We start from the raw sequence: 16456 nt of genomic DNA on the forward strand, positions 1-16456 counted from the left end.
GAAAGCTGCATCAGCATCAAAAAGCTTTAGGAGTCAGCAGGAAGTGCTGAGCAGAGAGACCAGAGCATCATCCCAGAACAAGTGACAGGTAGTACTCAAGATAGGGTCATGGTATCTGAGGGTTCTCTGAAATACTAGGTGTGGGAAAGACAATTAGTGTACATCCTGTAATATGGGAGCTGTAACTATGTTTACTGGGATTTGATCACAAGATGACCCCTCAAGGTTGGAGAACCTACATTTTTTACATATCTCTTGATTGAGAAAATGTATAACAAATAAAAAGTTACTATGAAATAAGTATTTTTTTAATAATTCTTATTTTTATAGTCATAATCTGTATTGTTAAAGTGGTAATATATACAGAACAGGACAGTATTTATTTAGACAGATAGATGGCTTTGGGGACCCCTCCAATAACTGTATGGAATCCTAGGAGATCTGGATCTCCATGCTGGCAAACAATGGACTATATCACAAGTCCTGGTCCCAGTGGCCAGCACCCTGTCCTCTGTAAAAACCATAACTTTATCTTCTAGCATGTAAGCCTTCCTCCACCTACTTTTAATTCACCTCTTAGTCCACTTACAATTATAAACTATTTAAATTAAAAAAAAATAGCCTTTATCTAATCTAATTCTCTCAACTCTTAGAGATTGAAAGACTAGATAATTACGATGGTCAATGTTCAGTAGACAGTTCAGGGGGGAGGTGCTTAGCAATATTATCTGGAGAATAGAATACAACAATCTCTCATGCTGAATTCCATCCCACAGTCCCATCATTTGTTCAGTCCAGAGGCCTGGGAGCTGATTTTAAGCACTGATATCCTACTTTGCTTTAGGGCTTGGGCTGACATTGCTGGCATCCTCCCCTAGGCCTGCTCCAAGCCTCACTTGTTAGACTAAGGTAAGTTACATGGCAGAGAATCATTCTTGAAGGAAAAAAATATATACATAATATATATATTAAATATATATAAATATATATTATTTATATATAAATATACATATATAATATATATTATAATATATATAATATGTGTGTGTATCACTCCTGAAAATTCTAAATTATTTTTAGCAAGGCTAGTATGAAAGAGTCTTATTTAATTAGCAAGTGCAAATAATGGTGTGACATTTAAAAACAAATTATAACACATTTCCATCCTTCATTGGTAAACTGAATGATGGCATATTATTCTTTTATAGTTGCCATTTCCAAATTTTAATTGCTTTGGTTTAATTGCTTTAATCCCAAAAATGTCAATTCGGTAATTACCCCTATGCTGTTGGAATTAGCTTCATTTACTAAGCAAAATAAAATTGGCTTGAGAAAGGGAAAACAATTACAATATAATACCAAAGGAAATACTATGTCACTGAGGTATTAAAAAATAATCGTGTGTGTGACTGAAACTCGGTTTACTTTATAGGAATAAAAGAAAATGTTCTTTTTTTGCCCATTTTAAACAGGAATATACCAAATCAATAGTCAGATATAGATCCTGAATCACTTTCATTCCCTTATGAATTTATTAATTCACTTGGAAAATATCTATTTTTTTTTTTTTTTAAATATCTATTGAGTGCCACATAATGTGCCTGGAAAAACAGCTCTGTAACTGCTTTTATGTAATCTAATGGGTGAAGAAAAATAATCAGTACAAGTCCATGTATAAATACAAACTGATATGTTTTAGATCAGAAATGACAAGGTGTGAGTGAACCTGACTCACTGACAATAGGAGCAGAGATACTAAGGAAGAAAAGACATTAGCCAATATAGAAACAGAAAAAGAGAATTTTATACAGAGGAGATGGGCACAGGACAGCTCAGGACGTTAAGAAAGACCAGTGTAGCCTGAATACAGAGAAGGTAGAAAATGGCCCAAGATGAAGATCAGTTAGCAGGGGCCATGTCACTGAAGCATGTTAAGGAATTGGTCTATCTTAACAGTGATTGGGAAGTCATTGAAGGTTTTAAGCTATAGTGTGATGGTCAAAATTGAACTTTAAAGTTTTCTTTAGCTACAATGAAGAGGATAGATTGGAAAATAAGAAGAGTGGATTCAACAGATAAATTTGGAGGCAATTATAGTCGTCTAAGTGAAAGAATGATAAATTAGAAAGGAGAGTTTATGCCTTCAATTTAACACTCCCTAACGTCTAACGTTATTTGTGTTCTACAAATGATCTACCGTATTTTCACAGAATTATGTGTGTCAGAGTGAAAGGAAGGTGAACAGTTACAACAGAAGGTACAGTTCTTGTAGAAGGAAACTGACCTGGCATAGCACACTGCTGTGAACTTTTGGCTCTACTACCTATAGGCTAAGACACCTTAGGAAAGGTATTAAGCTCTCTGAGCCTCAGCTTCCACATCTTCTGAAACTACATAATACCTCCCACAATTGAGAAGATTAACTATGACAATGTGGAGTTAATCTTGAACAACCCCAGGAAAGATGAGCTGGTCTCAGCCACTCAGGTTAAAGATCTTTGTCTTCCTTTCAAAACCTGTTCCTCCTCCTGAGTTTTCTTTCCCAGTTGCTCCATTCAGACGCCCAGGAGGCATCCTTCACCCTTACTCATAGTCATCAACTCATATAAATTTTACTTACTAAACAGCTCATCAATTGATGGACCAACTACTCTGCTCACCCTCTTTTACTATCCTAGTTGAAGTCACCAGCCTTTTTACAGTCGATGACCCATGCCACTGATTATTCTGCCTCAGACTTGCTGCCCTCTAGTCCATTTTTTGTGGTTGTTTTTTTGTTTGTTTGTTTGTTTTTTGTATTTTTCTGAAGTTGGAAACGGGGAGGCAGACAGACTCCGCATGTACCCGACCGGGATCCACCCGGCATGCCCCCCAGGGGGCGATGCTCTGCCCATCTGGGGCGTTGCTCTGTTGCATTCAGAGCCATTCTAGCGCCAGAGGCAGAGGCCATAGAGCCATCCCCAGCGCCTGGGCCAACTTTGCTCCAATGGAGCCTTGGCTGCAGGAGGGGCAGAGAGAGACAGAGAGGAACAGAGGGGTAGGGGTGAAGAAGCAGATGGGCGCTTCTCCTGTGTGACCTGGCTGGGAATCAAACCCGGGACTCCTGCACGCCAGGCCGATGCTCTACCATTGAGCCAACCGGCCCAAGCCTCTAGTCCTTTTTTTTACATTGCCAAGAAAATCTCACTATTCAGTTTTTCGTTCACTCCCCTAATACCAGAATAAGGTCACCCAGATCCTTAGCCTAACAACACCCTGCATGATTTGCACTCTGCTTACTTCCTAGTCACTCACACCCCTGAGATCCAGAGTTGAAAGAAACTGCTACCTGTTCACCTCTGGGTTCAGGGCAATGGATGGACTCAGCTCCTCCTGGCTGGAGCACCATCTTTCCAAAGTTTCTCTTCACCAACTCAACAACTGCTCAAAACTGAGGCCTCCATTCAGACAGCACTTTGTCTGGGAGGCACTTTTCCTTTACTGGACTGTATCCTGGGATACAGGACAACCAAGAACATGAATTTTATTATTTGAATAAATTGGACGAGTAGTCCAACGAAGGCTGGAGAGTCTGACTGGATCGCCAGTAGTCACACAGGGTGGTAGTGTGAGGGCAAGAGCCAGGTCTCCTGCCACACGTTGTACTGTGTCTTTCTTCCCAACAAGCTGATACCTGACTGATCAAACCCAGTCACATCAGTTCTCTTTGTTAAGCCTTGGAAACACATTCTTCATGTTCCACACATTTTGGACTTTGGAACCCAAAACAGATCAGTGTCACCTTCTTGCCAAAGCTTCTTTGACTCCCCTAAGAAGTGGCTCAAAGCTCTTGTGGGAGCAAGCATTCCTGCAGCATCTTCCGTGCCAGCCTCCCCCCGCTCACTATGATTGTGTGAACTCTTCTGAAACTAGGACCATGCTGAATTCATTTTGTGTTTTTGGTATCTAAGACTGTTCTTGGAATGAAACAGTACTTAATGTTTATTGAAGTAATAGCACTCAGAGGTGTATAATGTCCAAATAAGGACAAGGGAGACACTATAAAAACAGGTAATGCCAGCATAAGAAGTCAGATTATGATGGTGGTCCTGCTGGGTTTCTTTTTTGTTGTTGTTGTTTTTTTTTTTTTTACAGGGACAGAGAGAGAGTCAGAGAGAGGGATAGACAGACAAGAACAGAGAGAGATAAGAAGCATCAATCATCAGTTTTTCGTTGCGACACCTTAGTTGTTCATTGATTGCTTTCACATATGTGCCTTGACCGCGGGCCTTCAGCAGACCGAGTAACCTCTTGCTCGAAGCAGTGACCCTGGGTCCAAGCTGGTGAGCTTTTGCTCAAACCAGATGAGCCCGCAATCAAGCTAGTGATCTCGGGGTCTCAAACCTGGGTCCTCTGCATCCCAGTCCGACGCTCTATCCACTGCGCCATTGCCTGGTTAGGCGGTCCTGTTGTTGAGAGCCGTGTAATTTGGGAAAAGGCACACACTGCTAGGCTAAGAAAAGAATCCAGGAGGGGATGGAGAAGACGATGCCACTGCTGGAGCAGGCTGCCTGTCCTGGTGAGCACTGTCACTCCCTCGGTGGCCTGCCTGTCTCTCTTTAGTCACGGCAGAGAATGAAGTTGGAAAGGAAAAGCTCTCACTTTCTGACAGCTGAACAATTAAGTAGGGAAGCTCCACATCTGCCTTGAGGACTACAGCCAGCACTGGAAAAGCTGGTTTTGTAGGTGTTGCAGGTGCTTGAAATGGCAGAATCAGGGCCAACCAATTGCAATGGAAATGCAACTGAGCTAGTGGCAGAAATCGGTGTAAGCCCAGCTCTTGTCCTGTGTCATTCGGCAAATCTCTGGGCCTTTCTTCCTTCCTCTATGAAGGAAAAGATTTGAAAGAGATGATTTCCAGTAGCCCTTTCTTATTCAGGAATTCTGCAATTTATGGGCTTGACAGTTGGATTGACTTACAGCTGTGACACAACCAAGGTTGAAAAGACTGTCAGTGGTTAATGTATGTAAATGCAGACATCCAAACTCACCCTTTTCACTCTTATAAACTAGATCTGTACTAGCCGAAATGCCTACCCAGAATGATTTCCCCTTATTCACATATGGTAAGAGCAGCCCAAAGCTGTATCAAGAAAATGTTAGGACGGTGAGGCTGTAAAGCAGTGGTTTGCAAACATCAGAATCAGCCTGGCAAATTTTTGAAAACACAAGTGCCAAAGCCTGCCAAATTCATATCTCCAAGGAGCCCTAAGAATGATATATATTTTTTACAAAGTACCCATGTGATTTTAATAATCAACTACTGTAACTGGGGCATCATTTAAAAAAAAAATCAGTGTTTCTCAAAAGGTAGCCTGTAGATCACTTTCATGTGAATTAACTAAGATGCTTACATAGTTTACATATGCTGAAAAATGAGATTATGTAAAGGAAATTCAAATCTATGAAACAACATAGTAAAGAAAAAAACTACGATTGTAGAATAGGTTTATTTCATTATTATTTAGATTATACTGTTTCATAATTTTATTTAATACCCATAACAAGCCTGTTAACACAGTATCAAGAATGCCTAGTAACACAGGCATTTTTACCCTCATTTTACTGATAAATAGAAGAATTAGAGAATTCACGTAACTTGCCCAAAACCACAAGATTCACACACAGATGCACTGGAACAGAAAACTAATGCCACATACTGAGAAACAGCCTACAAATGCTACAGAATGTGTAATTATGAGTTCAGTACACCTTCCAATTAAACAATTTTCTGAAGTCTTATCTGATGAAGCATGTTAGAACTCAGACTCAGTTCCTGTTGGTTGATTTTATTAGCTACTACACAAATATTAGTATTACTAGAATAATCACATACCAACCAAGATAAAATAACCATTAGCTACTAAGCAACATTTCAGGAACTTCCTGGAGTCATAAAATTATTGAAGGTAGTCATCATTTCAAGTCAACAACGTTCAAACACAAATGTTTATTTTAGTTGAGAAGCCCAAAACTGTGCAAGGTCTTACACACCTAGTGAGGAACCTACCCAACTCCAGACCTTAGTTATTTAAAACTCTGCATCCTAATCTGTCTTTACATCACAGGTTCAGGGGTCTCCAAACTTTTTACACAGGGGGCCAGTTCACTGTCCCTCAGACCATTGGAGGGCTGCCAAATACAGTGGTCCTCTCACTGACCACCAATGAAAAAGGTGCCCCTTCCAGAAGTGCAGTGGGGGCTGGATAAATGGCCTCAGGGGGCCGCATTGCGGCCCGCGGGCCGTAGTTTGGGGACGTCTGTAATTTCTATCTCTTTAACTCAATATGCTGACTCTTTGCGTTAGTGCTAGATAAAACAGGACTATATTAAACTTAAAATGTCTTTCAAGGGATAAAATATAAAATGCTATATTACAGATACATTTTTAAGACAAACCTTTCCCCCTCTCTCATTGTTTCTTCTCAACTCATTTAATAAAATATCTATGGAAAGATAGGCATGTCTTGATTCCTTGCTAACTTGAAATAGGAGGGGTCTCCCAGACCCCCCATTACTGAGTTAACTGTTTTGGAGTTTAGCACATTAACAGGCATTTCAAAAATATGATGAAACCAGAAGAACCGAGGAACCTTAGTTTTTTATGAGACCAAGGTTCAATTTGTTTTTTTAATTCACTACAGGTGTTCATGGAAAATATAAAGTTGCCCCAAATCACATAACTTTTAGTGGAATACAAATTCTTTCCTTTCCTGTGTTCACACCCTGCCCTCTTCTACTTCCTTCCCATTGATGTTACAGAATTTTTAAAATATGTGAACACACATATTTTCACAAAAAGAAATAAGTAATGAGAATGATATCAAGAAGAGAAACTGTAAAAAATAAATCAAACATACACTAGCTATAGATAGATTTGGAAAGGTTTTCTGATTAAAGTTTAAGTTCTTTGTTTTCTTTTCTCTGCTTGAGCAGTGATTTTTGTGTTTTCTTTTTTCTCATTCAAATTTGGCATGCCAACTCAGATTATATAGCTATATCCTGTAAAATGTTTTTGCTGAAACAGCCATTTCTCCCACAAAATCAATATTTAATTTCCCAATAAAGAAGAAAAGAATACTTACAAATCACTGATTAAAATGTTACTTCTAAGACAGGTTTAGAAAGAAATTCTGATAAACTTCCTTTCCTGCAAATTAAAAAATATATATTTATGAGGAATCAAAAAGTAAAAATCTAGTTAGATTATCAAACTTTAATTCCTTTTTTTTTTTTTTTTTTTTTTTTTTTTTTAGTTAAAGACTTGCCTGACTTTCAGGACAAGCAGAACCTCCAATTCTACACCAAAATTTTGTATTGAAAATCAAAAGGGCTTCATTTCAAGCAACACATGTTAGTACCTAAGATAACCAGCTACAAAATGCAGTAGATAATTATTTCAATAGAGATTAATGTCAAGTTGAGAAAGTAACCCTCTAAAAATGACTATTAAGGCAAACATTTGTAGGCATAGAAAAATGACAAAAAATTATACTGGGCTCAATAGATATTTGTTTATTGAAAATAAAATTTTATAATTCTATAACTATAAAAAAATAAAATGTTTGACATGACTACATCTTTGGAGGACTGTAAAAATATATCACACTTTTGGATATGACCACAGAGGATTTTTACATGTTTTGCATTTTCCGTGAGTACCCTGAGTCATTGTACCAATATTCCCAGCTCCCACACCTGCCATGTAGAAGGAATCTGACCATCTTGCTCTTAGAAACCAAGATACGATTCCTACACAGATATAATCCCTGTTCACAGAAAGGACCCAGTGTCTCAAAGTTTAGCACCAGACACAGAAGGATGAAAAATGCTAGGAGCATGAACCATCAGTATTCCCATTAGCCACTCAGGGAAATAGTGTGCTTTATATATATATATATTTCCTCCAGCACACTCCCACTGTTCTAGTTCAGCCTGCCATTCATTCATCCTGAACTGCTGCAATAATGTCCTAAAATGATTTCTTGTACTCATTCTTGTTTCCTACAAATCCATTCTTTACAAAAAAGTGCAGGTGGAATTATTTCAAAGTAAATCTATTCATGATCATTCTATGGTTAATCCTTTGCAACCTCGCCATCACCTACAGAATCAATTCCAAGCCCCTTCACAGGGTCCACGGTACACTCCAGGAGCTGCCCCCATCCCCATCTACCTCCTCTTCATTTTCACCTCTGGTCAACCTGCACTATCCCTAAAGCTCTGAAGGCACCCCCAGCCAATGGCAACTGTCTGCTGTGTTTATATTTCCCCTGTGGCTGAAATTCTTTACCTTCATCCCCTCCTTTCTGCTGCTTAACATCTCTCCATCCATTCAGGGTTACCTGGGCATCTCTGCCCCCACAGGCTAGGAAGAGTCCCTCCTTTGGACTCTAAAACACTCTGATATTTCTCGTCTGATATTTCTCTATTGTTGAACTCATCACATAGATTATAAAATTCTGATTATTGCCTGCCTTCTCAACCCCACCTCACCTAAGTCTCTCGAAGCCTTTTGAGGGCACGGACCATGACTCATTCATCTTGCACAATGTTTTTCATATTGTGAGAGAAACACAATAAATATCTGTTTAGTGTCAAGGTGTTTTTCAGACTCAGAGCTGCTTGAATGCACATTCCACCACCCTGGAAGAATTTAAAATCAAAAGCAGGTATTTTTTAACCTTGTTCCTATCCAGCATTCCCTATGGTTTCACTGTTCCTCTCACTCTGGATCTGGGACTGTTTCCCGTCAATTGAGTTTTATTTGTTCAAATATAAGAAACAGAAGAAAAAGAGAAAAATAAATGAAAACATTTATATAAGAAGAAGTAAAAATAAAAATTTATAAACTTCAAAGTTTATGTAATAAACTGCAAATATGCACCCCTAAAGAACAAGATTAAGAAAACATACTTTTTTTTTTAATTTTTTTTTTAATTTTTTACAGGGACAGAGAGAGAGGGATAGATAGGGACAGATAAACAGACACGGAGAGAGATGAGAAGCATCAATCATCAGTTTTTTGTTAAGACATCTTAGTTGTTCATTGATTGCTTTCTCATATGTGCCTTGACCGCGGGCCTTCAGCAGATCGAGTAACCCCTTGCTCAAGTCAGCGACCTTGGGTCCAAGCTGGTGAGCCTTTTTTTTTTTTTTTGCTCAAGCCAGATGAGCCCGCCTTCAAGCTGGCGACCACAAGGTCCTGAACCTGGGTCCTCGGCATCCCAGTCCAAAGCTCTATCCACTGCGCCACCGCCTGGTCAGGCAAGAAAACATACTTTTATAGTCTCGTTTTTTCACACCTGTATACAACTCTTGGTACAGAGCTAGTAGAAACATCAAAGAGGAATCTAGTTTAGAGTCAGATAAAACTAAATATTGTTATTTGTGTCTTTAACATGCATGTTTAAAAAATCTCCGTAATTGTTATATCTAGCCCATGATTAAATTTGTGATTTGATTTTATAAATTTCCACCTAACTCTGTTCATAACAATAGAACCAAAAAACAAAACAAAAAAAATAGGAGAGTAACAGTTATTTTCCCTCTCCCCATCCTTGTGCTTATACTACATTCAAATATACTTATGCAATGGACTTGGAAAATAATATTCCATACATATTTTTTTATTACTTGCACACATCAAAATTCAGATTTACAGGGGATATGCTAAACCCAAATATGTTAAAGATTAAAAGACAGGGAGTCTCTACTCCTTTTTAAAGTTATCAGTCACTAAAAATTTCACTAACAAAAAAGAAGTTAATACCGACAAGGTTCAAGAACAGTGGCATGCCCCTCATAACAACAAAAAAGCTATATTGAGCACACATATATTTATGAATATTTATTTTTATAAATTATAAGTATTACTACACTACTAGACTAATATAATTTGTTATATTGTAATTATCATATATGTTAAACACAGTAACAGAAATTTAAAATAAAATAAGTATAACTAGGTGTTGACTGTGTACTTCCTGGATTTTAAATATAAACACAGCATTTGCAAGATGTTACTGCACAAGATCTAATTGCCTTTGAACTACAATTAAATTTAGAGAAAACCTGGTGATATGTATGATAGCTACAAGATATTTAAGGCAAAAGAGCCGGTGGTGTCACCAAAAAGGGATGCATGCCTTGCAAGAGAGCAGATCAAAGTGTGGGTGGATCTGCAGAAATCTACTGAATTGTATCAAATTGTATCAAAGATGCATGCACACTCACTTGTGAATTAACAGAGGTTTTTTAAAACCATCTAGTCCAGTGGTTTTCTATTTCTTTTTAACTAAGACTTTTTTTGTTTGTTTGTTTTTTCCCAAAATGATACTTTAGCAGATGGCCGGTACAGAAGATGGGTACAAGGAGGAGGACTGCTCTGGCTAACACAGCCTCAGGGTCCGAGGCTCTACCCACTCTCGCTTCATCTGCCTCTCCTCCTCATCACGCCGTAGTTGGAAAACAAGAGCACAAGGCCATTTGGCGATAGGCTCCCAGGCTGAAGATGGAATAAGAACTGCCATGTCAAGACAAAGTAGTAAGTAGCTAAAAGGATGAAACCATCTTCCCTTCTGTTGCCTGCCTTGTTTCCACGGACTGGCTCCCCTATGTACTCCGATCTGATCCCAGATGAAATGTAAATACTTAAAACTAAAATCTAGTAGAATTTAAGGTAATTTTTGTTTTAGGTTTTGGTAAAACAATGGAATACTTACTTTCTCTTTGAGATATATCAATATATGTTCTAACATGAAAGTTTTAATGACTCAACTAGCCAGTCACATTTATATGTAAATAATTTCACAAAAAAGAAGGATCCAGTGTATCTCCAACACAAGAGACTTCAGGGGGCCCCCAAAACCTCAGAAATCAGGGTAAATAATATTTTAATGTATTATGTATTACAAATCAAAATTAATGCAAAAATATATGATGAACAAAATATCAAACTTTTAAAAAAAGATTTGAGGCCCTGGCCGGTTGGCTCAGTGGTAGAGCGTCGGCCTGGCGTGCAGAAGTCCCGGGTTCGATTCCCGGCCAGGGCACATAGGAGAAGCGCCCATCTGCTTCTCCACCCCTCCCCCTCTCCTTCCTCTCTGTCTCTCTCTTCCCCGCCCGCAGCCGAGGCTCCAATGGAGCAAAGATGGCCTGGGCGCTGGGGATGGCTCCTTGGCCTCTGCCCCAGGCACTAGAGTGGCTCTGGTCGCAACAGAGCGACGCCCCGGAGGGGCAGAGCATCACCCCCTGGTGGGCAGAGCGTCGCCCCCTGGTGGGCGTGCCGGGTGATCCCGGTCGGGCGCATGCGGGAGTCTGACTTTCTCTCCCCGTTTCCAGCTTCGGAAAAGTACAAAAAAAAAAAAAAAAAGATTTGACCCTGCATTTGTACAACTTAACTTCTTGTACCTCATTGTAACTCTGAACCTGGTCTAGCAACTTTCTTGAAACAGGAACAAATATAAAAATTATGTCAGGTTAATTGTGTTATAGATATGTCTGCCTCTGTCATACCTGAGATTATAGAAGGTGGGGGAGGAAACACAGTTTGGAGAACAAAGCCCAACCAAGGAGAGCTGTGTGACATAGACCATTACATGCCAGTCTGTAGAACTGAAAATGAGGTTAAGTTGTTTGGAAACAAATAAGCAACTAGAAAACTATAAAACATGAAGTAATACTTTGTCCATATTTGCATGTGAGCGACTTTACAATTTCAATGAGCTACTAAATCTAGTTAAGGCTGTTCTAATAGCAGTTTTTTTCCTATTTTTGGTTTTGTTTTTTAAAGGCAAATCATGTGTAAAAATCTAAAAGTTCAAAATGTCAGGTGAATATCATCTGACTCCTAAAAGTAAATTAAGCATTCAACTGCAAGACCTACTTTTAAAGTCTGTTCTTAAGACGCATTTAACCTCTCAAGCATTACAATGGTGAAAACTACCACCAAAAGATGAATCATTGTGACATTAGAGAGTGTGGGCATTTACGAGGATGTTTTCTGTTCACAGAACCCAAATGAACTAGTCTAGGAAACCAAATTACTCCGTGTTTACCTAAAACATAGTAGGCACTCAATTGATATTTACTGGATATACATATGAATTAATAAATGAGTAAAAGTTTAAAAAATATACTGGAAACTGGTAGAAAGTGATAAGGTTATAAGGAGCTTTGAAATGAAGACTTGGCCCTGGCCAGCTGGCTCAGTGGTAGAGCATGGGCACAGTGTGTGGAAGTCCCGGGTCCAATTTCCAGTCAGGGCACATAGGAGAAGTGACCATCTACTTCTCCATTCCTCCTCCTCTCTCTCTCTTCCCCTCCAGCAGCCATGGCTCGACTGGTTCCAGTGCATCTGCCTGGGCACTGAGGATGGCTCTCTGGAGCCTCTGCCTCAGGTATTAAAAATAACTTGGTTGAGAGCATGGCCCCAGATGTGCAGAGCATTGTTCCCAGACAGGGTTTTCCATATGGATCCCAGTCAGGGCTCAGGTGGGAGTCTGTCTCTATCTCTTCTCCTCTCACATGGAAAAGAAGAAGAAGAGAAAAAAACAGAGAGTTTATGCTGTGAACTGTTGAGCAGAGGTTTAACAAGGAAAAAAAGTGACTCTTTAAAGAAAGAATGGATGAATTGATAATGACCAAAAAGTTATAAATCTATAAATTTACATAAATAATTTTGGCACTGAGTAAAGGCTCACCAAAGGACAAAAATGGTAAAATTGGATTAAGGACAGTGTGGCAGAAATTGCTGGTTGGCTCCCAATAGCTCTTCCTCCCTACTTTAAAAATACAAAGTTTGGAAGAAAGATAGCAATGGAGAAGGTGGACGTTCCAACTGCCACCCCCCAGGACCAAATTAGATAACAACTTAATTTAAGAACAATCATCTTGAAAAACCAACTTTGGACTAAACTAAGAGGAGTCTATAACCAAGGATCACAGAAGAAGCCACACTGAGACTGGTAGGAAGGGTAGAGATGCAGAAAGGGCTGCCCCACTCCCAGGAGCAAGCAGCGGCTGAGGGTCGGAGGGACTCTCTCTGCAGGGTGGGTTGCCCTGAAAGGTGTGGGTCCTCAGCCCCAGGCCCAGAGCCCCAGACTAGAGCCCCAGAGCCTAGAAGAGATGCCCAGACAGCATTTAGCTGTGAAAAGAGCCGGGTTTCTGTCCACGAGAAAGAGACACACCTCTCAGACACAGACTCCGTTTTAACGAGGCCACATAGAAGACCTCGGTCACAGCCACTTACCCAGGGCTCCCAGGGAGGGAGAGGTGAGAGGACTGGAGTTGCAGGAGGAGAGTATAAAATTGGAGGCCAATAACCCCTGTGCTGACTCATTCTCCATTACTGCAGTCACCATCTTTCTTGGGTGGAGCAATCCCCTCTGAGTGGCATCAGCCTGGGGAAAAGCAGCTGCCCCACCCTTGGGAGTCTCTCCTACCCCAGGGATAGTGACAAGTAGTTCTGAGAGGCCAGGAAGCAGGGGGCACGTCAATGACTCAGTTTTCTGGTGTTGAGACCAGAGCTCCCCCCACACACACACACTCTTCCGAGTCTATGACTGATGCTTCCACCTCACAAGAGACTCTGTTGAAACTGTCCAGAGAGTGGGCAGGCCACACCTCTGACTCTCAGAGGCCATGCCCACCAGACTCCTCTGGCCTCACCCTGCTGATGTCTGTGAAAAAAGTCTGGACAAACTGACACCTGGGGCAAGGGGCGGAGCCACACCCACCACCCTTCCTAATCCCTGAATTGCCACAGGCTGTAGACCAGTGGTAGTCAACCTGGTCCCTACCGCCCACTAGTGGGCATTCCAGCTTTCATGGTGGGCGGTAGCAGAGCAACCAAAGTATCATATAAATAAAAAGATAGATTTAACTATAGTAAGTTGTTTTATAAAGATTTATTCTGCCAAACTTAGCAAAAATCCGACATAAAGTATTTGTAAGTAATTATTATTATATGCTTTAACTTGCTGTAACTCTGCTTTATAAATTTTATAAAGTAAAGTTACTTCCCTACTTTATAAGTCACCATTACTGTGGAACTGGTGGGTGGTTAGAAAATTGTACTACTATCAGAGATACAAAAGTGGCAGTAGGTATTAAAAGGTTGACTACCCCTGCTCTATACTCTAGCAGAGGCTTTTTCAGCAGCTGAGCCCAACAAGCAGCCAGCAGACAGAGGCTGCTGGAGGCGAGACTCAGGGAAACTTAGCCATTTGAGCAGAATTTCCCCAGGACCAGAGTGGGTAAAAGCCAGCCTAGGAGTGCAGCTTGGTATTTCTATGTTCACCTGGGCCTAGCATAGGCAGCCACAAACTCTGAATTGTTATATTGTAATTATCATATATGTTAAACACAGTAACAGAAATTTAAAATAAAATAAGTATAACTAGGTGTTGACTGTGTTCTTCCTGTATTTTAAATATAAACACAGCATTTGCAAGATGTTGTTACTGCACAAGATCTAATTGCTTGTAGCTCCAAGAATGTTGCTGAGGGCCAGTCACAGACAGTGTCTTCCACTGGTCTTTGCTGGATTCCTGCTTGGGAGGCCCAGGGCTGGCACATCCAGGGGCCAGCTGTGGAAACATCAGTTCAGGACCTAACAACCCTTGACAGAGTTGTATCCTAAGGAAAAGCACCTCACACTTGGCCCAGCTGAAGTGAGTTCTGCTCTCTGTGATCAGCACAGGCACAATGGCTCATGTGCATTGGATACGGTGGAGCTTCACAGTCAGCTGGCTTAGGTGCTGGATATTCTGTCCTGCTAGCTAGATTCCACAGGTGGAAGGGAGAGAGGCTTGGAGCATAAACATTTAAAGTGTGGGTCCCTGTGAGTCTGTTGTTGGATCTGGTCGAGGGGCTTATCCACCTTCGGGAGGGGCACAGTCAGCCCCAGGAGAGGATTCTCTCAGTCTTCCTCCCTGAGACCAGGGTTTCAACAGCTGAAAGAACTTCTGCAGAGGGGACTGTCAGGCACATTTGGTCTGAACCTGCTGCTCACCTTGTTGGGGAGAAATAAAATTTGAGTATTTAGCAGTGGCTGAGGGATGAAGCTCTGGAGTAGGGGCCACATTCCCTGTACTGAGCTTCTGACCCAGAGACACCTGAAGTAGGGAATCTCACAAACATTGTATTCACAACCTCAGCTGCCCTAATCCACCATGCATGCAACCTGTAGAGGGTTTGGTTGGGTGAGGCCAATCTGAGCCCACACTACAGTCTTACTACAGAAGACTCTGTGGGAAGACCAGGCAGCTACCAGAGGAGGAGAGGCAGCTGAAAAGTAGAGACAAATCTTAAAGACCTTGGGGCTTTTAGGGAGCTCTTGTCATCTCTAAGCAGGAGGAAGCTGATCCTTATACAAACGTTGGCCACTCCCACAATACCCAGGCCCAGAAAATGCAGACACAAACAGCAAAAAGTGCAGTAGCTGCAGACTGGTAGCCCACAGCGAGTTACAAACAACAGCTAATGCCAACCCAAGAAGAACTAAAGCCAACAATACTGGTATTGAGTGGCCAAAAGCACCAACCTTAGACTCAACTACCTACATAAGCAGCACACCCAAACGTGGAGTCTAGCAGGCACCATACACTGTGGAGAATAAATACGCCCAACAGGACAGACATTGCACAGTGTGTAATACACATAATCAAGGTTGACCTGTAGAGCCAACCAGCCTGAAGGGATAACTGTACCCACGGAAGAACCAACGGCATCTCATACTCACATAAAACAAGAGGGAAAATAGTATCCTCAAGAAGCATTCCTAGAACAAGGAAAACAAGTGGCCTGCAAGACAGTACCAATGAACCCATCTTCTTCATAAAGACCACACAAAAATTTCAAAGTCAGACAGCACTACTTAATACACTGACAAATGGGCAGAGAAATGCGACCCAAATGAATCAAGAGAAATCCCCAGAAAAAGAACTAAAGCAGATGGAAATAACCAAAATACCAGGTGCAGAGTTTGAAACAATGATTTTTAGGATGCTCAAGGATCTTAGAGCAACATTGGATGGACATAATGAGCACCTAAATAAAGAGATAGCAAGCATCAAAGAGGATATTGAAATCATAAAAAGAACCAGTCAGAAATGACAAATATCAGAAATGAAGATGCAGTAGAAGGAATTAATAGCATGCTGGATGAAGCAGAGGATCAAATCAGTGATTTAGAGAACAAGATAAACAAAAGCAAGGAAGCAGAGCAGCAAAAAGAAAAGAGGCTCAAAATGTCTGAAGAAACTCTAAGAGAGCTCTGTGACAAAATGAAGAGAAACATCATCCACATCATAAGGGTTCCTGAAAGAGAAGAGAAGGAACAAGAAATAGAGAACATGTTTAAAGAAATCATAGCTGAAAATTTCCTTAAATTGATGTAGGAAAAAGTCACACA

The 16456-nt window shown here is 40.7% G+C and overlaps 1 protein-coding gene across 4 annotated transcripts in view; it reads right to left on the minus strand.

The window, feature by feature from the left end:
- Positions 1 to 16456, minus strand: part of PKIB (cAMP-dependent protein kinase inhibitor beta) — a 124820-nt gene that overhangs the window by 48850 nt on the left and 59514 nt on the right. For 2 of the 4 annotated variants that reach the window (XM_066373342.1, XM_066373346.1), the window contains exon 2: positions 7125 to 7189. The exons of the other annotated variants lie outside the window; for them this stretch is intronic. The gene's annotated coding sequence lies outside the window, so the exon portion shown is untranslated. The remainder of the gene's footprint in view (positions 1 to 7124; positions 7190 to 16456) is intronic. 4 annotated transcript variants of the gene reach the window in all.

The sequence above is a fragment of the Saccopteryx leptura genome, chromosome 3 (assembly GCF_036850995.1).
Source record: "Saccopteryx leptura isolate mSacLep1 chromosome 3, mSacLep1_pri_phased_curated, whole genome shotgun sequence".
Taxonomy (NCBI): Eukaryota; Metazoa; Chordata; class Mammalia; order Chiroptera; family Emballonuridae; genus Saccopteryx; species Saccopteryx leptura.